A 25,793-nucleotide genomic window follows, 5' to 3' on the forward strand; every position below is an offset into this window, starting at 1 on the left:
AAATGACCATCATACTCACATTTATGTTTTTATGTTATATTCCTTCCTAACTTGGCTTTAAGTAGCTTTTCCTTTTTGTGAGTTTAAATTGCTCCTATTAGATTACCTCTTATTGATATCCCTTTCTTTAGCACAAGATCCCAATAGTTTCTAATAAGTAGAGTATTAACATTTAATTGTGTCAGAATTGTTTGTGTGATCTGTTTTTCCTGTTGTCAATAACCAGTCTTAAAGGTTTAGAATAAAGTGCTATATTCTTATTTTATTCTTTTTTGCTAGTCATAGGGAATAAATGAGATTGACCTCTTCTTTAAACCTAAAAGTAATTTATTTAAATTGCTATAATTATTCTTAGTCCAAACAGCCACTAGCATCTTTAGTTGCCTCATTTTGTTGTAATAATAAAAGAACAAAAATAATGATATATATGTATGTGTATATATATGTGATATATATGTATGTGTATATATATATATAGATGTTTCTATATTAAAGCAGCATAAGACACATGCTGTGGTTTTTATGTTCTGTCTTTAAATATATTTACAATATTCTCTGCCCCCTCTCGGAGAGCCCGGCAAGCTACCAAGAGTATGTCACCTGCATGGCAAAGTCTGGCAAGCTACCTATGGCGTATTTGATATGCCAAACACAGTAACAACAAGTCTCACAATGGAGATGTTACTGGGCCCGCTCGAGCAAATCTATGAATAATGGGAGGACAGTGCTACTATATTTTAAGCACCCCATATACTAAGGTCATGCCAATGATAATTGATATCTATCCTATGACATGCTTTCTTTGGTTTTAATAGTTTACCAAAAATCTTAGGAAAAAAAGGATCTAAAAATATTTAAAGTAAACAAAACAGGATCAATAAATAGAACAGAGATTTAGCATATTATTTAAGTCTTCACATGTTCAATTAAGTAGTACCTGTTTAAGATCGAAACATTATCTGTTCCACGTTAAGATATTGCTACTTCATTAGTACATCAACTAAAATCCTGGTGATTTTTCCTTAGTCACCAAGCAACTCATAGTGACAAGGAATGGAAAGCAAATTAATCAGGAGAAATGATAAAAAGTAATAAAACAAACATAAAATAATAAAATAAAAATAATAAAATTTAATAAGGAGAAAATAAAATATTTTATTCATGACAAAATATAAATATCTTGCCTGTTTAAGGAAATGTAAGGTATTATAAAATTTGTGGGTTATGGAATCCAGAATTTTAACCATGCAAGATAAATGCTTTACTGTAGAGCTATATCCATCTCTATTCCCTAAAATATTCTATATTTTGTAAACTAAAAAGTTTCATCAAAATAAATGAATACAGTTTAGCATAGGTAGATTTCTTGTTGTGCTTTAGAATTTTTCATACTTTTAAAATTTTTTAAATGTATTTCATTAACATTATAGCTCTTTTATCAATTCACCACATAGTATTTTGTTTCATGTTGAAATTTGTTATAATGTAACCCCTGACCTCCTGCAGGAAACAAAGAATCTGAACTCACTTATTGTTCCCATCTAATAGCAGACTTGAAATTTTTATTACATCAGAGGATATTAGACATAGGTCAGTGGGGTATTTTTTTATTTGTTTTTGTGTATTTATGGGTTCATTTAGAAGATTCCAAATTATCTGTAGCACTTCAAAGGGTAACAGTAACAAGTGTGTGTATGTACCAAGAGTGAGCTGGGAATAGCCCACAGCAATTATATTTAACTTTGTGACCTAAACTTGCTCGTGATGGATTCAGTGTGTAATCTGAGCATACATGAATATACTGTTTTACTTTAACCTTAGTATTTAAAGTGCTGGCAAAAATTTAACTGTTCAAATCCTGTAGAGAGAGCACTTCTGATAGCTTGTAATATAGTAAGTCATCTGATAGTTGTTTCATATACTTCCCATTAGTGTTATTCCTTAGTTTTTTGCTTTTTTTAAAAAAAGATTTTTTTCTTTTGTTTCAACTTTATTTTAGTCACCGTGATTTACAGTTGTATAATACATACTGTCTGTGATAGGGTTTCTTTTCTTAAATGTCTTATTAAACCACCATGAGATACACAGTGACAGAGTTGTTCCTGATTGGGTTTTGGTCATACAATATTCCAGTAACGGTCCTGTCAGTCACCAGTGTGCATTTCCCACCATACTACAGCTTTCCAACACCAAACCCCACCCTCCCTACACCTTTGGCTCAGGGTACTCACTTCATTTCTTTCCCTCCCTCCCCCAACAGCCCATGCCCCAGTAAGAGCTGTTCTGCAAACCAGGTCTTAGATTCTGTTATTTTTTTTTTACCACTTATACAAATAAAATTTTATTGTAGGAGGTAATTTGTGTCTGATTATTTGAACAGAACATTGTGTTTCCAAGGTTCAACCAGGTTGTTGCATACATATGTGATATTTTTCTTTTTTTTTTGACTGTTTTTTTTTTTTATTAGTGAGACATCACGAGGTACAGTTGTAGACTTACAAATTTTTGTGCTTGGGTTTCAATTATACATTGATCAAGTACGCATCCCTCCACCGGTGCCCATTTCCCACCACCACGGATCCCAATATCCCTCCAACCCCCCATCCCCTCCATCCCACCCTGCCTCTGTGGCAGGGCATTCCCTTTAGATTCTGTTATTGTGGGCCATTTTGTTGTTCCCTTATTATGGGTTTGTAGATCACACATCTGAGCAACCTCCTTTTGTGTGTGTCTCACGCCTGACTGATCCTGCTCAGCCCAACACCTCTGGTTTCCTCCAGCCCATCAGCATTTTGTAGGATTTCATCTTTATTTGTAGCTGGGTAGTATAATACAAAAGTATATCTAATGTATCGTGTTAGGAAAACGTTAAGCTTGTGGATGATATGATTCATTGAATTCTCTATAATTTCCAATACAAATTCTGTGCATATTTGATTGTATGAAAAAGCTGACAGATCTCATTTTGAGGTTCAGAAAGCCTGGGTTCAAATTTGGGTCTCATCTGTTAACTCCTGGTACTTCTATAATATTATTCTCGTCTGTTAGGTCGGTAGTAAACTCCTAGGATCAAATGAGAATATTTACACAAAGTTAATTTATAAGTTATGTCCATCACTTATTACATATTCTCATACATACTGTGGAATTAAATTGCTGTATATTTAATTGGTATAATATACTAATATATTCATATTAGATGACCTAAAATGCATAGAAGGATAGTAACACTGTGGCACTGTCATCCCATTGTTCATCCATTTGCTGGAGTAGGCACCAGTAACATCTCCATTGTGAGACTTGTTGTTACTGTTTTTGGCATATCGAATATGCCATGGGGAGCTTACCAGGCTCTGCCATGCGGGCAGGATACTCTCGGTAGATTGCTGGGCTCTCCGAGAGGGATGGAAGAATCGAGTCCGGGCCGGCCGTGTGCACGGCAAACCCCCTACCAGCTGTGCTATTGCTTCAGCCCAGATAGTAATGCTTATAAAAATTCCCCTCTCTAAGAAGTTTTGCTATATTATATACCCCAGATTTGCTATATTATATCAAGATGGCAAAACAAAATTGTTTCTAGCTTTATTAAATGTTAAAAATTAAAAGAACAAATCGAAAAGAAGACCCTGTAACTATAAATTCCATGAATTAAATAATAAAAGTTATTTGAATTCTAGTCTTCTGTATTTTATATATTATTTTATTTTCTCAGTTATGATTTCAGTAAACTAAGTTCATATTGTTCTGTAGTTTAGTATTTAATCAAATACAATGAAATGGAAAATAATATGATTTCCCATTTTAAACATCAAATTATAAGAATGTAAAAGTTATAAAACAAAATATCAAAAAATTAAAATAGTTAAATGTAAGGGTACCACTAATGTTAATTATATGCACTATGGAATATTATTTTTTGTCCATTTGAGGACATTAGTAGATGATTTCAAAGTTCTCTAACATCATTGTAAACAATTGTTTTAAATATATTAGTTTAAACATATACCGGTAAGTACAAGAATATATTCCGGTAAAAATATTTATATTAATAGTACTTTGTTACAGAACAAGGTACCTATGTTTCATCATTACCTAGTGATGAATTTGCATTTCATAGAATATTATATAAGGAAAACATTGCAGTATGTACATTTTGTTGTCTGACTTCTTTTACTGGAAGTAATTATTATGACACTCATCCATGCTATTTATTGGTAGTTTGTTCATTTTAATGGTTGAATAATATCCCATTGTATGAATAAAACTGATGACTGGAATTATATGGTTGGAATCGGTTTGAATATTGAAGGAACAGTCAATCTGCTTTCAAAATATTTGTAGTATTTTACACTTTCACTATCAGCATATGACATTCCTTATTCAACACTTGATAACTTTTTTAAAAAATTATCTTTTAATTGGTATGTAACTATTACTTTATGACTTTAATTTGCATTACTCTACTGTTAAACATTTTGTTATGAGCTAGTTTATTCTTTTTAAATCTTTTGTGTAGTGTCTATAAAAATTTTGCCAATTAAAATTTAATTTTTGATATCTTAGAATTATTTCTATAGTTCCTAAAACTTTCTGAAGTATATTCTGGGTACACTTAATGTATTGACTATGTGCCTTAAAAAGATTTTCTTTAAAATTTTGGATTAGTGGGGCCAGAATATAGTACAGCTTGCCTTGCATGCACCTGACCTGGGTTTGATCCACTGCACCCTGTGTGGTGCCATGAGCCCTGCCAAGGGTGATCTCTGAATCACAGAGCCAAGAATAAGCCCTGGGCACTGCTGAGCATAGCCCAAAACAAAAAAAAAAAAATTAATTAATCACTGTATCACTGTCATCGTGCTGTTCATCGATTTCCTCGAGCAGACACCAGTAACGTCTCCTTCATCCTAGCCCTGAGATTTTAGAAAGTGCCACATTCGAGGCTCTTTCAGGATCAGGAGAATGAGCCCCATCATTGTTACTGGTTTCTGGCATATTGAATATGCCACGGGGAGTTTGCCAGACTCTGCCATGCGGGCATTATACTTTCGGTAGCCTGCCAGGTTGTCCAAAGTAAGAATGAGATAATAAGATGTCAGGAGCTGGGTTTTATAGTCTCTGGGTCTTGGCCATTGATGGGTTTACACGGGGCTGGGGCAGTTGGTGGGTGTAACGCCTACATACTGGAAGATGGGGGATCTGGGTGGAGGAGGCCCAGTCCCAATCCGAGCAGGCTTGGAGATCTACGCCCCGAGTCCCGCACATCTCAGTTCCTCTGCCTGTTCCTTCATTCGTGAGGCTCGTCCGAATGTGTGGAGGGTGGTCTTAAGCATGGCAGTGGCTGGAACCAGGGGTCTTTAGCTGCCGGGGCTCTGCTCAGGGTGGGGAGGGAAACTCAACCCGCCCCTGTCCAAAGGGCCCCAGTGAGGACAGCCAGGCGCAGAGACTTAAATTAAATTCTGGACTATACTTTCATTCTCTATATAGTCTCTTTGGAAGAGATGAAATTTTGAATTTGTGCATAATGCAGTCGATGGGGAATTTATTCTATGGATTGAGGTTGAGATTTTTGTTAGAGTGATAAAAATATTTGGCAAGCTACTGAGAGTATCTCACTCGCATGGTAAAGCCTGGCAAGCTACCTGTGGCATATTTGATATGCCAAACACAGTAACAACAAGTCTCACAAAAGAGATGTTACTGTGCCCACTCTAGCAAATCAATGAACAATGGGAGGACAGTGCTAAGGTACTACCTAGTACAATTCTCAGAGACTTTACTTTTTGTTTTTTTGTTTAATTTCTTTCATGGTTTTTGAATGTTTTATAGGTTAAAATTGAACAGTTTCATCTCTATTTTTAAAGAAATATTTTAGATAGAATTTGTATGCAATTTGAGTTTCCTTGTGTGTTTATAGAAATTGATTTTTTATTACACGACTTTCTTTAAACTGTTAAGATTCGTTCTCTATCCTAAATACAATCTCTCTGGGAAAAATGTTCTGTATGCACTTGGAAAAAGTATTATTGGTAGCGTTCTCTATTAATTTCAAGTGGGTCAAACAGGTTGCATTGTTCATTGCGTTTCTGTTTGCTTATTCTGTCTACATTGAGAGAAACATATTAAAAGATCTGACTGGTTATCGATTTTTATTCTGTCAGTATTGCCATGTGTATTTTAAAATGCAGCTAATAGACGCAAGACATTTCGGATTTTTCTCTCCTCTTGACCCACTTTATCAATACTAAATGAACTTCTTTGTATTTGCAATATTATTTGCTCTGAAATTTACTTTGGCTCTTGTTAATGTTTTACTTAGCATTTAGAGGGTATATTTTCTCCCTTTGTTTTGGATTTTATACGTTGGAAGTTGATGTGTTTGCACACACTCATAAGTAGGTCTCACAGCTTGACCTGCCTGGACGGTATTTGCCTTTTAATCGGGCTGTCTCGGTTTCCCAATGTCCCTGTTATCTCTTTCTACAACTCATTCCCATTGTATTTGCTGCTGGCACATCCGAGGGCATTATACCGACGCTTCCTGCCCACCTCCCTGCCCCAACTACTACTGTGTCCACACGGGCAGGTCCCAGGTGAATCTACTCACTTTGCATCATCTCCCCGAAGAGGTGCAACCTCTAATACCACACACACACACCTCCGCTTGTCAGTCTGCCTCTCTCTTGCAGCGTTTCTCTCTGGAACATCTCTCGGGGGACACCGGTACCCCAGTTTCACTGAACAAATCTGTCTCCCGACCTGGAAGAGCTTCACAGGCCTTTAGCAAACGTTCCGTGACCCTTGCTTCGTTCTGTAGCAAAGGCAGATGCCTGGGGAAAGAGCTCCTGATTAGGAATGCAGTTAGAGTGACTGGTAGGGAAACTGAGGCCACTCCAAGCATTCCCAGTGGGAAGTGCTTGAACTCAAGAGCGTGGGGCTGTGCAGTCACTGGCCAGCTGCTGGGGTGGGTGGGCGTTCAGGCCCCTGCTGTGTGCGACCGTGGAAAGAGCGGATCTGGTACCACTGGCCCTCTCAAACGGTCGTTCTCCAGAGGATGCCCCAGGGCTGTTGGCGAAGCACCAGTGTGCTGCCTGCCAATGTCCTGGCGCCTGTTGGCAGCCGTGCCAGGGAATAACGGCTTATCTTCCCACTTCACGTCCCCAGTCTCATTCAAGTGATTTTCTCTGGCACAGGCCCCAGCCTTCTGGGAACTCGGGAAGGGCTGACTCCCAGCGCGTCTGGGTCTGACCACACGGAGGAGGGCAAAGCCGCCTCCACAGTGAGCATCTATCAAGTCTTTATTAACGTGGAGACACTTTCTTCTCCGACAAACAATGCTCTGCCAAGGAGCCCGAGGCCTCCCCCTCTTGGCGTGAGTGAAGGGGTCTCCACCGGATTGATTCCTGGAAATGCATGCCACCCAGAATGTTCCTGCCTCGCATTTTGATCGATGAGACCAAATCACTTTCCAAACAGCGTCTTTGCTGGGAGTCATTGCAGGACAGCTGGGCAGGGGAGATGCAGCTTGGAGATGATTTAGAGGCAGACCGTAGGGCCCCCTGCCCTTCTCCTTACATCCTGACCTAGTGCCTTTGCATGGTGACCTTGCGAGAGAAAAGGAAAGCGTCTGGTCCTTGGACACTTTTTATTTTATTTTTATTGTTTTAAAAACAAGACAGCTAACAGCAACCCTCTAACCCTCGAGGAGAAATAGAGAAGGAGTCTGTTTCTGAAAGATATTCTACTCCCCGCTTGGAGATGGGCTTCGCCGTTTGTCCGAGCAGCCCTGTGGTCAGTTCTAAATTCTCACCTTCCTGGTCATCCCTTGAGTCTTGGCTGCCGGTTAACCATTGAAGGGCCTGTCTTTAGTAAGAAGCTGGAGTGCAGGTTACATAACCTCTGTTACTCTTTTTCTTGGAAGAGCTCCCTGAGTGTTGTGTGATGCTTTCTGACGGCTCTACTTTCTTCAAGTCTTTTTTGTGCAGATTAGCAAGAGCTTTGCGAGCGGCAGTTGAAGTTGAACTTGGAATGTCTTGTGCCCCTTTACTCCCTGTGTGATTTTTGAGCAGTTAAGCTCTTAAACTTTAGTTCCGACGTCTGTACAACACCCAGCAGAGTTTTGTGGTCAAGATCTGCGGGAACATGTGCTATCAACTCAGCATATTATTGCACCCTTACTCGTGGGTACTGGTGGTCGTGGTGAGGATGGTGGGAGCTTAAAGTTCAGGATAAATACATGCCGAGTCTGCCTGACACTACTTAGCGTGATGGCATCACGGGATGGAGGTGGAGCCGGTCCTGTCCTCCCCACCCCAACAAGACCCCAAGTCATCGCCCACGAACGACCTTTCTGGCTCCTGATCAAGCTGCTTAATGGCCATGATCCCAGAGACTCAGGAGCAAGTCTTGGAACCCAGCAGGTTTTGGCAGAAATCTCTCCAGATTGAAGTGTTAAAATTTTGGAATTTCAAAATCGTGCAGCCACTACTGCAGCCACGTGACATCATATGTTATTCATAACCGGCAATAGAAAACAAATTGTCTACTGTTGCCTTTTCAGCAGATGTCAGTGTTGGGGTAAAATCTCAAATAGTAATGGTGGGTCTGGTGTCAAAATATTGAATGTGATCAAAGTAGAGAGAGAGTAATGTGGAAATCATCAGCCCCACGGGTAGGGGGAGGGTGTGGAATAAGGATATACTAGTGTTATTGGGGGTGGAAAATGGGCACTGATGAAGGTATGGGTGTTTCATTGTATGACCGAGACAGAACTGAAAGCTTTGTAACTGCTCTCATGGTGATTCAATAAATAAAATTATAAAAAATGAAAAAAAAAGTAAGGTGGAGTTTATGCACAATTCAATCAGCTGATCAGTGTCTGAATAAATAGCAGTACTCCTACATAAAAAAAAGAGATCCCTAAGGTTGATACTTCTAACTCTTTAAAGTCATTTATTCAATCTACATTTCCATAGTTCTTCACAACCACATTGAAATAAAAAGGAGAAAGTTCTTCGAATGTGAGAGCCATAGATCTGAAAATACAAGCAATGCAGTTGTCTAAAATGAATGGACTCACTTTACTTTTTTTCCTTCGTCAGGGAACGTAACCACTTTCTCTGTCTTGTTTTGTATAAAGGGGGTAAGAACTCAGTGACAACTTAAAAATCTTGCCCAAGAGATAGTAAGACAGGTTAAGTGTTTGCCTTGAAAGCTCCCAGCCTTGAAGAACGCAGTTGGGATAGAAAAGGGATCACCAAGTCAATGATGGTTGGAGGGATTTTGGGGATGGAAGATGTGTGCTGAAAGTAAAGGACCAAACATGATGGCCTCTCATTATCTATATTGCAAAGCATAATGCCAAAAAGTAGAGAGAGAGTATGGGGGAAATTGCCTGCCATGGAGGCAGGGGGAGGGATGGGCAGTGGAGGGGGAATATTGGGAACTTTGGTGGTGGAAATGGTCACTGGTGGAGGGATGGCTGTTTGATCATTGTATGACTGAAACTCAATCATGAAAGTTTTATAACGGTCTCTCACGGTGATTCAATTTTTTCAAAAAAAGTGCCCTGCTTTGTTTCAATCCCACACACCACCTACGTCCCCTGAGTCCTTTCCTGCTGTGGCCAAAGTTAAAAAAAAAAAAAAAGAAATTGAAAATCTTGTTGATGTGCTAGTGATATTTATATTAGAATTAAAGTTATATCTTTTCTTGGCGAAAATGTAAATGCACTTACAATATTTTTTGGGGTTTCTTGTGTTATACATTTTAATTATGTTATACATTTTAATGCAAATTTTGTGTTCTTTTCTAAAAAGTTTCAAACAAAAATAGTTGTGTATAACCACGCATCTTTAAAACAAAAATAGTTGCGTATAACCATGCATCTTAGCAATATATTTCTAGTTGTGTAATATGTAACCTTATGTGAATGCAGCTATAATTACATATGCTAAACTTAGTGGCTCCATTGCATTGATACTTTTCTTTTCTTTTAATACTTTTTTTTTACGCATTGAGGCAGAATAGTGTATTTTTAGCTCATGCAGACACATTTTTCTTTGTAATTTCTTATTGCTCAGAAATTTGTTTCTGAAAAGTATATATAATATATAATGTTTTAAATATTTTAATATAGAATGTATACTTTTGGGTCTCTGTAATAATGTATACTTTTGGGTCTCTGTAATAACTTAAGTCTTTATCTCCTCTTTATCAGAAGTGATATTCTGCCAGTTATTATATTTGCACGGAATAGAGGTCTATCTCACGTTTCACAGTGACTATAAGCAAACTAGTTTTCTAATACATCTATAAACAACTTTTTATTACTTTTATTTTTAAAGTACCATGCATTATTTCAGAGAAAGTCAATATTGTGGATATGCAGCAAAAACTGGATAAAAATTCTAATTTAATGGTTCATTTCCTGAAATTATTATGTGTCTGAGAGGTAATAATGTTCAGTGGCGTATGTAGGTTCTGCTCTGAAGGAACACGAGGGCATCTCCAGCTCTGAGGGTTAATATGACACTCAGGAAAACTGGACCATAATGTATAAATATTAGTGCTGGCATTCAGGCCAACGTGGAACTTTTACATTTACTTGCCAAATAGGTTTATTTCCAAAAATCTGCTGTTACAGATAAAATTTGGCCGCAAGATTTTTTTTCCCAGGACTTTCCCTATATGGTTGGTGAAGTGAAAAATTCTTTCATCATAGTCGCATCTAATATAGGGAACCGCTAGACTTACTGTCTTAGAGGGAAGAATATTTTCCATATTGTTTAGTCTTGCATTTAGTTATGGATGCTCATGTGTTCTGGATTATCTCGCATTCACTATTAGTTATTAGGCATTGGCTCTTTTTTTTTTGCTTTTTGGGTCACACCAGGCAATGTGCAGGGCTTCTTACTCCTGGCTCTGCACGCAGGAATTACTCCTGGCGGTGCTCAGGGGACCATATGGGATGCTGGGAATCGAACCCGGGTCGGCCGCATGAGAGGCAAATACCCTACCTCCAGCCCCTGGCTCCGTCATTCTTGAACAAGATAAATACAGCAAGCTAGAAAGTAGGATTTTGTCTTGTCCGGTGCCCATAACCAGCAGTACTCAGGGGATACTCCTGGCTCTACAATCAGGAAGTACTCCTGGTAGAGCTTGGAGTATGGATCTAACCCAGGTCAGCTGCAAACAAGACAAGTGCCCAACCCACTGTGCTATCTCTCTGGCCCCTTAAGTAATATGGCATATTTATTTAAGACAGATGCTGTAACAAAGTTTCTCAAAGTGTAGTACTGTAGCACTGTCCTCCCGTTGTTCATTGATTTGCTCTAGTGGGCACTAGTGATGTCTCCATTGTGAGCCTTGTTGTTACTGTGTTTGGCATATTGAATATGCCATGGGGAGCTTGCCAGGCTCTGCCATGTGGGCGGATACTCGCGATAGCTTGCCGGGCTCTCCAAGAGGGACAGAGGAATAAAACCCGGGTTGGTCGCGTGCAAGGCAAATGCCCTACCCACTGTGCTATCTTGCTCCATCAAGTGCCCTGCCAGTCAGCTTCAAGATCAAGATGCCCCTTGGATGGTTCCTTCGAAGGGCTTGGAGGAAGAATCAGTGGCAGTTTCTCCTGTCTTCCCTGGCCCTTTGTTTATTTGGTTTGGGGCCACCCCTGTTGATGCTCAGGGATTTTTCCTGGCTCTGCACTCAGGGCTCTGCACTCCTGGTGGTGCTTGGGGGACCATATGGGGTGCCAGGGATTGAACCCTTTTGATCATAGAGCAGGTATTGGATAATAGAGCAGGTGGACTGCTAGCCTTGCACATGACTGACCAGGTTTAATCCCTGCAATCCATATGGTAGCCACGCATGGCCCTGGCACAATTGGGTGTGGGTCCAAACCAAAAAAAAAAATGACAAAGAGGACATGTCTTCTTAACATTTCTCCATTTCAAATATGACATAATTTTCTTATCTTTGGTTGCTAAACAATTGGGGGGAAGTCTTGAAATAACATTACCATAACCTCCAAGATATCAGCTGTAATCACTTGTAATCCCGTTGTTCATTGATTTGCTCTAGCGGGCGCCAGTAATGTCTCCATTCGTCCCTGTCGCGTGCTAGTGTAGCTGAATGGTGTCTGCTCGCTCCGGGAACACGAAGAGCCTCAAACTGTCTGTTCAGGGTCTTAACGAAGAAGTCCGACCATCTTGTAGGTGGGTGGCCAGGTGTTCTTTTGACATCCCATGGAATCCAGTCCGTAATAGCTGTAGTCCAGCGACTGTCTCCAAATCCCATTACGTGTCGGACCCATCTGACTTTCAACACCTTGGCAAAAGAGGCAGCGGTAACAACTGTAACAACTGTATCAACTGTATCAACTGTTGCAACTAATAATCTCCAGAAAAAATTAAGATGCCATCGACATTCAGAAAAAAATATCACTTTTATTTACACACATAACAGCCAGGCTAGTTACTTTTTCTCATTGAAAAATTGTTTGGTAGTCATAAACAGATTCCTCTGTGATTGTGGCATGCTCATATAATTAGAATAGCCAATTATTTAATTTTTGTTCTGAAAAAAAATTGATCCATTAATTGAAAAAGCAATCTTAATCCTCTAACATTTAATCTCATTCTCTGATAAAATGACTTTTTTTGTCCTGACCCCTTTAATGACCAGTTAATCTACCCTGAAAAGCTGAATATTATAGCTATGAATGAAGAAGTCTCCTGACCCCACGCCTGGCTGTCCTCATCAGGGCCCCTTGGAGGAGGGACGGGTTGAGTTCCCCCCCTGCCAGCAGAGCCCCAGCAGCTGAAGACCTCCAGAACCAGCCACAGTGATGCTGAGACCACTTTCCACACGTCCGGACAAGACTTCTGCATGAAGGAACCAGCAGAAGAACTCAGGCATGCGGGTCCTGGGACTGAGATCTCCACCCAGATCCACCATCTTCCAGTAGGTAGGCGTCACACTCACCAGCTGCCACCAGCGCCAGGTTGGTCCTGTCAACAGCCAAGACCCAGAGACTATAAAACCCAGCTCCTGGAAGCGCGTGGCCACATTTGCAGCTGCGCGACATCTTGCTATCTCGTTTTTCCTTTGGAGAGCCCGGCAGGCTACCGAAAGTATCCTGCCTGCACGGCAGAGTCTGGCAAACTTCCCGTGTCGTTCTCATATGCCAAATACCAGTGACAGTGATGGGTCTCATTCTTCTAACCCTGAAAGAGCCTTGAATATGGCACTTTCTAAAATCTCCAGGCTAGGAAAAAGGAGACATTACTGGTGCCTGCTCGAGGAAATTGATAAACAACAGGATGATCGTGATCATGAATGAAGAAAGCCTGAACGTTCTTATTTGTAGTCGCTTAGGAAATGCCTCTTTCCTTTGCTTTCTTCCTTGTTTCATAGTGTGGGTGTGGGGAGAGGTGCAGCCCCACAGTCCTCCCTGAGTGAACCCACTTCTTCCTGCTTCTCCTCATTTCCCCTCCTGCCACAGCCCTACCCCCAGGCTCAGTTCTGTTGACTCTCAGATTCTTGGGCCTTTGGGCACTTGTTATTTCCTTACTTGCTGAGTCTCTTTAGAACCCACGTAGGACGGTGGTTATTCTGTGCCTATCCTTTTGCCGGATAACTTCAGTCTTTTATAAAGCTAAGAGAAGCTGTCTCATCTCTCTTCCATTCTGTTTTGTTTCCTACATCTCAGGTGCCTTTGGATGTCAAAGGAAAAGCAAATGCTTGTGGGTTATTTCAAAACTAAAGATATGGAGATGGACATTATTCTTTTTTTTTTTTTGTCCATTCTGCACTTGTGCTTTTAAGCAAGCGGATGAAATGTTTTACAAAGCCTTATCTTCATTAACTTCAAAGAGCAAATACATTGTCCTGAAACATGGGACGATCAAACAAAATGTATTTATCAATTTTCTCTGAGTTATTCTTGTGGCTCTAATGTTTAGAATATTGAGACCATTACTATTTACCGAACTGTTTCAGTAAAATCATTCCGTTTTTATTATGCACTTTTTTTCCCCTGTAAAATAACTACTTTTCTAAGTAAAACTTTTCCAGGGCTATTAAGATCTCCCTTTCCATAGAATTACACTTAGATCATTAAATAAGATTCTTTGCAAAGTACATACTGTCTAAAGGGGTTGACACAATAGAAATTGTGTCGGAGCTTTTGACTGTAATTTAATTCAGAAAAAAAAATAATCCAGAATTTTTCTCTCTATTCAGGGAGGTTTCTGACATTTTAATGAGTGTGTAGTCCTATGAAGATTCAAGTTTGTAGGACATAGATTTTATTTCCAAACATTAAGTAAGAGTCCTGCAGTTGGACGGTTTACCAAAGTGCCAAGCTCTTGGGCAGAAAACCACAGCTGTGCTGTTGGCATTGCCCATACCTCGGCGCTGGCAGATGCTGAAGTTGACATCTCCGAGTGGACTGGTGCAGAAAGGCTGAAATGCAGCCCTGCCTAATGCATTCAAACAAACCAACCAACCTGAAGCTGAGAGGATACAGTCAATACCAGAAACTAATTTATAGGACAAGGGACTTCCACTGAGAATTTCATAGGCAGTCAAAAAACAAATGCTTCCTCTTTTCTTTCGTGGTGAATATATTATGTGACAAGTATGGAAACTCATAAAAGCTGTGCAGAGACAATTTCCCGTGGGTCTGACTGGGTTCTTCACATTTTTCAGGGAATCAGAGTGACTTTTTCTTTATACATATCTTTCCGGTGAGGCTGGCTGGGATAGCAGTCAGCTCTAGGAGAGAGCGTTTCCTTCTTTATGATTATTTTTACAGCCTTAAACGCTTTGAGATGTATTTCCCCTTGGCGTCAAGCCACTGGTGTGCCGGCTGCTATTCAAAAGAAAGGCTCACAGTGAAATACTACGACGCTCCAAGGAAAGATGAAGCCAGGCAATTTGCTGCCACGTCGATGGATCTGGAGAGAATCGTGCTGAGAGACCATAGTCAGAAGGAGAGGGACAGGAACTAAACAATCACTCTCCTGTGTGGACCGCAAAGAAACGCGCATTTGCGGCCACTGGATACTGGAAACCACACACCCTCCCCGTACTCCAAGATTATGGCATCAAATTGGATAGTGTTCAGAGGAGGAGGCAACCAATCTTAGATGGAAAATACACATTTTGTTTTTTGCAGATTCATATCTAAAAAGCACACAAGGCTCAACCCTTACCAACATGTTAGTGATCTCTTATAGAAGGGCTTAGGGTCCCTGGGTGAAATACAACTGTCTTCAAGCTCTTTCCTCTAAGAATGCTTTTTTTTTGTAGCATTTTCCGTGGTATTTCATAACAAACAACACAAAATATATAGTTTCGGTTCTGCTTTGGGACAGGGATCGGGGTTTGGGATGGAAACACCCAAAATATGGCAGTGGGAAGGTGTCATGGTGGTGGAATTGGTGTTTGAATATTAAATGTAATCAAATATTGTGAACTACTTTATAAAATAAAAAAAATTTAAAAATGTAATACAAGGCAATAGCCAGTGCTCAAAGGCAGCAGGAACTGAGGTCTGATCTTTGGCCAGAGCTACGGCTGGGCTCCAGGGCTCACTGACACATTGCATTGGTCTGGGGATGGAAGGGGTGGTACCCATCCCCACCTGGGTGTGTGCCCAGAACCCCACCATCAACAATCCTTCCTACCACAGTGCCTACAATTTCAAAACGAACAACAGCAACATAAAAGCTGGAAAAAGAAATAAAGGTTTGTTTTCCAAAGATCAGCTCTATCCTATCCTGACCCAGGGTGTTGCAGATGTCACCATCTAGGAAGTGGTGCTTAGAAAACTGCCTAAAAATACTGATTCTGTGGAAGCCTGCCTCAGGAGCAAAGGGGAGAAGGCAGCTGGAATAGAGAAGGGATCACTAAGAAAATGATGGTTGGAGGTAATCCGTCGGGATGGGAGATGTGTGCTGAAAGTAGATAAAGGACCAAACATGGTGACCTTTCAGTGTCTGTTTGCAAACCATAATGCCCCAAAGTAGAGAGAGAGTATGGGGAATCATGTCTGCCATGGAGGCAGGGGGAGGGTGGGAAAGGGAGGTTATATCGGGATATTGGTAGCGGGTAGTGTGCACTGGTGGAGGGATGGGGGTTTGATCATTGTGTGATGGTAACCCAAACATGAAAGCTTGTAACTATCTCATGGTGGATCTATAAAATTAAAAATAAGTAAATAAGTAAATAAATAATTAAAAATACTGATTCACCACCACCACAACCACCACCACCACGACCACCACCACCACCACTGTTCCTGTGATTACTTACATCTTTTGTCTCAGGCTCAGAGTCTTGTGTGAGCCCCTCCCCCATGACCCCCTCCCTACCCTGTCCCTGAAACCCCACCCCTACTTTGCCAACATGATATATGCAGTGTGAGGCCAAAGGCCTTGTTTGCATCTGTGTTACCTGACTTGGCTTGGGTGTATCCCACATGCAAGTTGGATTCTCTTCCTCTGGCTTAGTTTACTTTATACGACCCCCCATGGATCCCATCCCCGTTGTTGCAAAAGCTTATTCATTTATGTACAGAAAATGGGGTGCCCCCAGAATTCTCCTTCACCTTTATTTATTAGAAGGTAGAGGTATTGGACCACACCTGGTGATTCTCGGGGCTTAACCCTGGCTCAGTGATTATGGTAGCAGTCCTGACAGGGCTTGGGGACCATATGAGGTACCAGGGATTGAACTTGGGTCAACGTCATGTGAGGAAAGAGTCCTACCTGCTGTACTATCTCCCTGTTTCCAGTAACAGACTCTGGCCAGCATCTAAAAGGTCATTATTTTTGTATTTCTTTTTGGGCCACACTGAAGATGCTCAGGGGTTACTTCTGGCTCTGTACTCAGGAGGCAGTGCTTGGGGAACCATATGGGATGCTGGAAATCGAACCTGGGTTGGCTGTGTGTAAGGCAAACACCCTACCTGCTATACTATTGCTAAAAGGTTATTTTTAGATTTAGATATCACAGTGTTTTTTTATTAAATGAAATAAACTGTATGTGGCCATCAAACAAACAAGAACTGTGTTTGTTCTTAGCCACTAATAAGTTTCATCATAATTTAAAGTAATTTAAGTTTAAATATGACTTTCCTTTTAGTATCTGATTAGCTACTGTATCTCGGGTTCCCTTCTGTAACCTACTAACATCAAAACTGAGTAGTCAAATACCTAAAATGGAAGAATGGCCCTCCCGTTGATCGTCGATTTGCTCGAGCGGGCCCAGTAACGTCTCCATTGGAGACTTTGTTGTTACTGTGTCTGGCATATCGAATACTCTCGGTAGCTTGCCGGGCTCTCCGAGAGGGGCGGAGGAATCGAACTCGGGTTGGCCATGTTGGCCGCTTGTAAGGCGAACGCCCTACCCGCTGTGCTATCGCTCCAGCCCAATGGAAGAATGATTGGAAGACAATTATAACTTATCATTAAAGCTAGATTTATTTTTTTGAGGTCAAAAAGAATTGATGCAAAATAATCTAATGCTATTATTTGGGAAGCATTTTCGGAATAGAGTTCCAGCTTCTTCTGTTTCCCTTCCTAAGAGAGTAGCTATCTCCTGAATGAAGGGAGAGAGAGAAATCTTTTTTTTTTATGAGCACTTCTTCGGATGTGTAAAGAAAAAGGATGAGTATTTTCTCTTTCATTCTCATCTGTTATCAAAGACAAGTGAACTTTGATACCAATCTATGTTTTTACTGCTTGCATAAAGGAGAAACCAGACTATACCACTATGTTATCTGCTTTTCAATGTCAAGTACACCTCGACATAGAAGGAAAGAAAGAAACCATGATAACATTCAGAGAGGAATGTATTAGAGCCAGTGATAGAGTGCAATAATCGATGTATCTGTGCTGTCAAGAGTTAGGGAGATATTTTTCATCTGAATAACAAAAAAATGTTAGCTTCTTATTTATCTAACCTTTTGATTTATAGCCACATATCATATACATATGTATGATTGTAGTATTTCCCTGTGACAGGGCAATACTGATGAAAACAGAAAAGTAACTCAGTACTGAATTCAATAACTGAGTTAAATCAGGCAAATCAGTTCTGCTATGACACTCTGTCATATATTTTAGAGTCCGTCATTAGATTCTCTTACCAGCCTGCCTCGAGGATTATTCTTTTTAGTTCCTTGCAACAGATATTTATTCTATGACGGTTCTATGATGTATAATTATGCTGTCCTGCTATCTGTACAAAGCCCGGTGGTTTATTCCAGAGAGAGGGAAAAAAAAGTAAGAAATTCATACATATTTCTTACCTGCCCGTGGGTAAGTTTAAATTGTTAACAGAATAACTCCTTTTGTAGAATCCACATTATTTGAGGATTCTGTATGTAGACAGTATTCTGTCAGTTCTCACATGCCTGTTGTTTATAATTGGACATAGTGACTCGAATCCAACATCTTTATTTGATGCAGTTTTTTTCAAGAAGCTGTTCAAACACTTTCCTGGGAAATTCTCTTCTACACTGTGTCACGAATCTCATTCCTACTGACATCAATAGTATTCTGAGTACTCAGACATTTGAAGTCTAAAAAGTGCTTCATAATACATTATGTGTAAAACGTATTACCTAGAATGAACAAAATAGAATAGTTAGCACATTTGTTAGCATAGGTGACATTCCCAGGCACTCAGGGCGCACCTTGCTCAGAGCTCACTCCATGGCTCTGCACTCAGGGGTGACGACAGTTCTAGAGGAACTCGAGGGCCTTGTGTGGAGCTGGGGCTCAGCCCAGGTCGGACACAGGGCGGTAGACTCCCTCCCTACTAGACTCAACGTGTGCCATCACTTTGTTCAACAAGTAGTTACTATGGCAGCAAGTCCTGAGATGATGATTTCGAGGGTACATGCTCTCTGGGAATTCAAAGATTATCCTAAGGTCTCCCCCTCCTTGGGTAATTATTACTGGGCCAAGAGAAGAGGCAAATTAGTGTGGTCTGTTTGCAGGAGAGAATGAAAGCTTCCTGGGAGACTGGCCTCATCCGTCCATGCTTAAAGGATATGTGTAGATCATCTGGACTCTAACACCCTCTCCAGTGTTTGGGGGTTCTTTGGGCGAGTGCGCGTGAACTGTTTCTGACCTGTTTGGTCATAGTGCTACCGAGTTGATTTGTCTTCCAAGACTGAAAGCGAGAACATAGCTAGACTATGTCATAGTGGATTCTGGCTGGGCCTTGCTATTGTTACATCTGCAAGTCACCTGGGTGGCTATTGCGTGTGTGGGTAGCAAGTTGGGCCTTTCAAGATGTGTGGGAACCCATGAGTGGGTAAAATATGGATATTCTTTTATTCTCGCTGATACTGAATAGAAGCAGGAACTACGGGGTGTTTCGTAGTTGAGTTTTGATTAGTTTTTTGTAGGTGCTATTTATTTTGCTTACATTTATACGGGCTGGAGCGATAGCACAGCGGTAGGGCGTTCACCTTACAAGCGGCCAACATGGCCAACCCGAGTTCGATTCCTCCGCCCCTCTCGGAGAGCCCAGCAAGCTACTGAGAGTATCCGATATGCCAGACACAGTAACAACAAAGTATCCAATGGAGATGTTACTGGGCCCGCTCGAGCAAATCGACCATCAACGGGAGGGCCTTTACCTTTACCTTTACCTTTATATTTATATGGGCTGGAGTGATAGCACAGCAGGTAGGGCGTTTACCTTGCACACGGCCAACCAGGCCAACCTGAGTTCAATTCCTCTGCCCCTCTCAAAGAGCCTGGCAAGATACCGATTGTATCTCGCCCTCACAGCAAAGCCTGGCAAACTATCCATGTTGTATTCGATATGCCAAACACAGTAACAACAGGTCTCACAATGGAGATGTTACTAGGTCCACTCGAGCAAATCAATGAACAACGGAAGGATGGTGCTACAGGACAGGATAGTGCAACATTTATAAATTTATGTTTCTCTAACACTCTTAATTGAAATTTGTTTTCGCTTTGACAATATTAGATGTTTCAGTTCCACAGTCACCTTGTATTTATTATGTCAAAAATTTACATATTCATTTTAAGTCACTTTGCAAGTCAATGATTGTTTACTGTTGTTGTTTTGGGAGCACCCCATGCAGTGCTCAGAGCTCACTCCCGGCTCTGCACTCAGGAACAAAATGGTTCTAGCTGGACCCCAGAACTTTCTGTGGTGCTGGGGATCAGCCCAGGTCAGACACAGGATGGTAGATTCCCTACCTATGTACTATCTCTCCAACCAGCACCGATTTTTTTTTTGTTATTATTGTTTTAAAATACTCGTTCCTGAGTTACCTTTTACTGATTAGCACTTATCAGATAGCAGATTTTAATGCCAAAGTCTGAATTATTTGAATTGGTGAAGGATGCATATAGCAATGTTCTGGGCTGGAGATACAGTACAGGGGCAGGATGCTGGCCTGGCATGCGTCTGACCTGGGATTTTATTCCAGCCCAAGTATCCAGCCCTAAGCCCCAGGAATGACCCAGATCTAGGAATAAGCTTTGAGCATCTCTGCTGTGGCCCCAATCTAACCTAAAACTAAGACATACATATATTATCAACTGCTTCCTGGAATCATTGTGGATCTTCACTGATTGGCAGGTATCTCAGATTGATTTATCTTTTTAAAGGATTTAAAAAGTTTGAACTATTACATCTTCATAAGTGAAACTTCTGTGTGTCTAACAGAGACTCTTCAGTATTTGTGTGGACATCAAAAGAGTAGCTTCTATTTATGTAGTCTTCTTCGGAGTTAATAACCTCAAAATGAACACCCTAGCTGCTGATAGAATTGTCATTTGGATTATACTCTTTGCACCGGAAACAAATATTTTCTTCTGCACTGCAGTATGTTTGAAAATGAATGTAAATCTTTGTCTAGTATTTTTCCCTCTCTTTGGAACAGGAGGTACACGTAAGCCTTATCATTGAGTTGTGTTCTAGAAGAAGTTCACATAGCATTGTAGCACTGTTTTCCCGTTGTTTATCGATTTACTAGAACGGGCACCAGAAAGTCTCCATTGTGAGACTTGTTACTGTTTTTGGCATATGAAATGCCACGGGGAGTTTGCCAGGCTCTGCCATGCCGATGGGATACTCTTGGTAGCTTGCTGGCCTCTCTGAGAGGACAGAGGAATTGAAGTTGGGTTGGCCGTGTGCAACGCAAAAGCCCTACCTGCCGTGCTATAGCTCTAGTCCAAGAAGTTTTCATAATCTAGAGTGATAGCACAGCGGGTAGGGCTTTTGCCTTGCATGTGGCTGACCAGGCCGACCTGAGTTCAATTCCTCTGCCTCTCTCGGAGAGCCCGGCAAGCTAACACTGGGAGGACAGTGCTACAGTGCACTGATTGATTGATTGTGGCGAAGAAGCTTTCCCTGGAAAAGGGTTATATTTAAGGGGCTATTTGAAGGAGGATCAACAGCCTGTTCTTAGGAACAGACTATGGCATACATGACGGTCCTCAGCAAGGATGGATGGCACTCGGCACATTTTACGGCCTGAGTGAAATCCAATGTGGTTATATCTCAGACAACAAGGAGGCAATGATTCTAAGACGAGGCCGGTAAAGTGTTGCTGCATTACACTGATATTAAGATACTTGGCTTTTGTCTCTCCTGTCTATATATCACAAGTACAGAAACCTTCTAAATTGTGAATTGATGTCTACGTATACAGAGTGGCAAGTTCCTACAGCCATTCTCTTGCTGTGGAGGTCTGGGTACAGTTCTGTTCCTTACAGAAATATGGTAAAATGTTTAAAGCAGAGCATAAAGCAGAGCAAGATACGAGTTCCCAATAAGCCGGAACTTATAGATAAACTGTGCTTGGAGATAATATATGCAAATGGCTTATTTATCAATGATAGACTTTCCTGGGGCTGGAATGATAGTACAGCAGGTAGGGCGTTTGCCTTGCACGCGGCCGACCGGGCCGACCCAGGCTCTATTCTTCCACCCGTCTCGGAGAGCCCGGCAAGCTTTGAAGAGTATCTCACCAGCACGGCAAAGCCTGGGAAGCTACCCATGACGTAATCGATAGGCCGAACACAGTAACAACAAGTTTCACAATGGAGACGTTACTGGGCCCGCTCGAGCAATTCGATCAACAATGGGAAGACAGTGATACAGTGATACAGACTCTCCTGAAGTCAGTTTCTTGGTTTTATTCAGTTCGGGCATGCCATTTTATTAAATATAAATGCATACCTTTATGCTGGTCTTGGATGTATTCAAACTGAGATTTAATTTACTGTAAATTACTAAGCCTTTGCGATGTTCAGATAACGATAAGGATCCCAATGTTGGCTTTTTGTTTTACTGAAAACAATTACTTTTTGCAAATCTCCTTAATAAATCTTTGCAAGGTCACTGCATGTATACTTGTGTGTGTGGGTGTTACACCAGACAGATAGAGATTCCTTTTGCACTTTTGTTCACTGAATACTGTGTCAGAAATCATATATGTCACATTATAAAGGGTAAATTGGTGAGATTATTTTTTCAGAAATCTGTCATATCATACGGTGTAAATCAGTGAGAGGCTTTATGACTGTAGACATTCACTATAATGAAGGGGCTCTCAGGAGTTGCCCCTTTGACAGGTAAAAGCACCAGTTATTTGCAGCTAACGAGATTTTTATTAGCCATTTTGCTTTTAGGCTGCGATATTTTCTGATGATTTCTTGAAGAGCACTGATATTGTAATGAAAATTTAGGGCTGGAGCGATAGCACAGCGGGTAGGGCGTTCTCCTTACAAGCGGCCAACATGGCCGACCCGAGTTCGATTCCTCCGCCCCTCTCGGAGAGCCCGGCAAGCTACCGAGAGTATTCGATATGCCAGACACAGTAACAACAAAGTCTCCAATGGAGACGTTACTGGGCCCGCTCGAGCAAATCGACGATCAACGGGAGGGCCTTTACCTTTACCTTTATCTAAATGGTAGTGCTAGTTGTCACAAAACGAGAAAAATAATGTGAAAATATGTTTTATTTTCGCTGCAGATAAGTAAAATCCCAAAATCACCCTGCAGTTTATGTTAATATGTATACGTATATGTATGTATACATATACATATATATATATATACAACACATATACATGTGTGTATTCCCAATGAACTTATCTGTCACACTGAAAATAGAATTTCAGCAAAACTTTTGAACTAGCTTGGTAGAAAAGTTCTTCCATACACCAGACTTCAAGTTCAGAGTCCAGTCACCATCCTCATACAAGTGAAATGTTTTATGGACCAGAATATAGTTAATACAGTGTTGCAATGTTAATCTCACCAAGTAGCTTCATTATGTTGGTGTTTATGGACCCAGAAAGACCTATAAGTCTCAATAAAGACTCACTGATATGTTACTAAATTTTAGGCTATCCAACCAGGTAGGCGCTCAAAATCAACTCAGCACGTGTGACTGTTACTACCAGAGATTCAGGACATACACGGAGAGGATAACTTGTATGCAACTGTGTACAGTAGCTTGTTCATAACTTCAGTGTGACAAATCTTTTGAAAGTTCTAAAAAATATTTTTGCACATACAATGAAATACTTTTGCACATACCATGAAATACTTTCGCATATACCATGAAAACTGAAACACATTTGCACATACATGACCCCTAATCTTTATGCCCCGTTCTAATCTATATACATCCTCAAACACCAGTGGAAAGCACCCCCAAGGCGATTGCGGTATTCCCTGGCATTGCAGGACCCAGATAACACCACCTCAGGCCAGGCATTGAACACCTGCTGCCTGGTTGTCTGAAAATCATGAGGGAGTAGCCCACAACATCCACTTTTGGCTGGACAAAGAAGGAAGGGAGGGAGGGACAAAGGGAGGAAGGAAGGGAAGGAAGGGAGGAAGGGAGGGAGGGAGGGATGGAAAGGGGATGGAGGAGGGAGGGAGAGGGTAGGAAGGAAGGAAGGAAGGAAGGAAGGAAGGAAGGAAGGAAGGAAGGAAGGGAGGGAGGGAGGGAGGGAGGGAGGGAGGGAGGGAGGGAGGGAGGGAGGGAGGAAGGAAGGAAGGAAGGAAGGAAGGAAGGAAGATGATTCTATAGCTCACTCACTATAAGTATTGCATACTCATTCCTCCCTCACAAATTTTTAAAATTTGGGGTCATGCCTATCTGCGCTCAGGGGTCACTCCTGGTGGGTTTGGGGGAGCATGTGGGGTGCGGAAGGTTGTCATGTGACCATATGCACGCACACGCCTTACATGCTGTGTTCTCCTTCTGACTCCACATGTTGTGTATAATTAAAATGAGTTAGGGACGGTGAAACTGTAAACTATGCTTCTTTTTTTAAAAAATAATTTTAGGCTTTTTTTTAGTTCATTTGTTTACTGTAGTGTTATTTTTTTGTAACATGGCATGCAATATTGTTTAACTTAATTTGGCCACTGTTTCCATTCCATTACTTGCTCTTCCTACCAAATTTCAAAGCCATTCTTTTTCTCAGGGGAGGTTGCTAACTAACGGGAAGTCTCTGTAGTTCAGGAAAGAATGCCCTTCAAAAATACTGCAATTGAATGGAATTCCATAATTATTTTCATAAATCTGGAACTGTCTTGTGATCCTGTTACAAAAGCTTGGGGCATTTGGTTTTGTGTTCCTCTGGCACCACCAAGCACCGTCTCTGGCTCAGAGCCTAGAGTAGACCCTGAGCACTGTCGAATTTGGCCCCCAAAACAATTTTCTGAAAATGGTATGAAGGAATACAAAAGCAGCATGCATGCACTCCCCACATATTATCATGTTAGTCAAATTGAATGATTATTTGCTAAGCATGCTAATTGCATAGTTATGCATGTTCCATTTCTTTCACTAACTAATTGACTAAGCAATTCACAGAATGATGTTTTCAGTAGGATCCCATGCACAGTATTTCTTAATCACTAGCATGGTCATTGATTGCTTTAGTAATTTAAAATAATCTTTACCAAGACTACTTTTTTTTGTTAATTTCTTGCTCTTTCTTTCAGTTACTTCTTGTGTATATTTTTAAGAACAACTTAAAGGAAATTTTTCCCTTTTGTATTTTTTGTTGATTTACATTTTCAGAAGAGTAAAATAACTCCCAATGTTCTGTTATCATGTGCAAATAAAATGCTTGTTAGGGAACATAATTCTAAAACAGTTATGTTTAGAATATTTACCATTATCGGTACAGTTCACTTATTTTTATAATCGCGATCACGATCATCCTGTTATTCATTGATTTCCTCGAGCAGGCACCAGTAACATCTCCTTCTTCCTAGCCCTGAGATTTTAAAAGAGCCATTTCAATGCTCTCTCAGGATTAGGAGAATGAGACCCATCATTGTTACTGGTATTTGGCATATTTAGTATGACATGGGAAGTTTGCCAGACTCTGCTGTGCGGGCAGGATACTTTTGGTAGCCTGCCAGGTTCGCCAAAGGAAAAAAGAAGATAAGATGTTGCTTCTGGGAGCCGGGTTTTATAGTCTCTGCATCTTGGCTATTGATGGGACCAACCTGGCGCTGGAGGCAGCTGGTGGGTGTGACACCTACCTGCTGGAAGATGGGGGTCTGGGTGGAGAAGGCCCAGTCCCAATCTGAGTAGGCTTGGAGACCTCAGCCCGGGACCCACATGCCTGGGTTCCTCTGCCAGTTTTTTCATGCAATATTATATTTATATTTTTATAATATTGGTCAAAAAGTTTCAGAAATTGCAAAAGCTATAATTTTTTTTTAAATTTCAAAAGAAAAAGGTAAAGGTAAGG

General features: G+C 40.9%; 1 protein-coding gene across 1 annotated transcript in view; it reads left to right on the forward strand.

The window, feature by feature from the left end:
- CCSER1 (coiled-coil serine rich protein 1) overlaps window positions 1-25,793 on the forward strand; it is an 896,462-nt gene that overhangs the window by 223,343 nt on the left and 647,326 nt on the right. The gene's annotated exons all lie outside the window — the stretch shown is intronic.

The sequence above is a fragment of the Sorex fumeus genome, unplaced genomic scaffold (assembly GCF_029834395.1).
Source record: "Sorex fumeus unplaced genomic scaffold, SorFum_2.1 ptg000136l, whole genome shotgun sequence".
NCBI lineage: Eukaryota > Metazoa > Chordata > Mammalia > Eulipotyphla > Soricidae > Sorex > Sorex fumeus.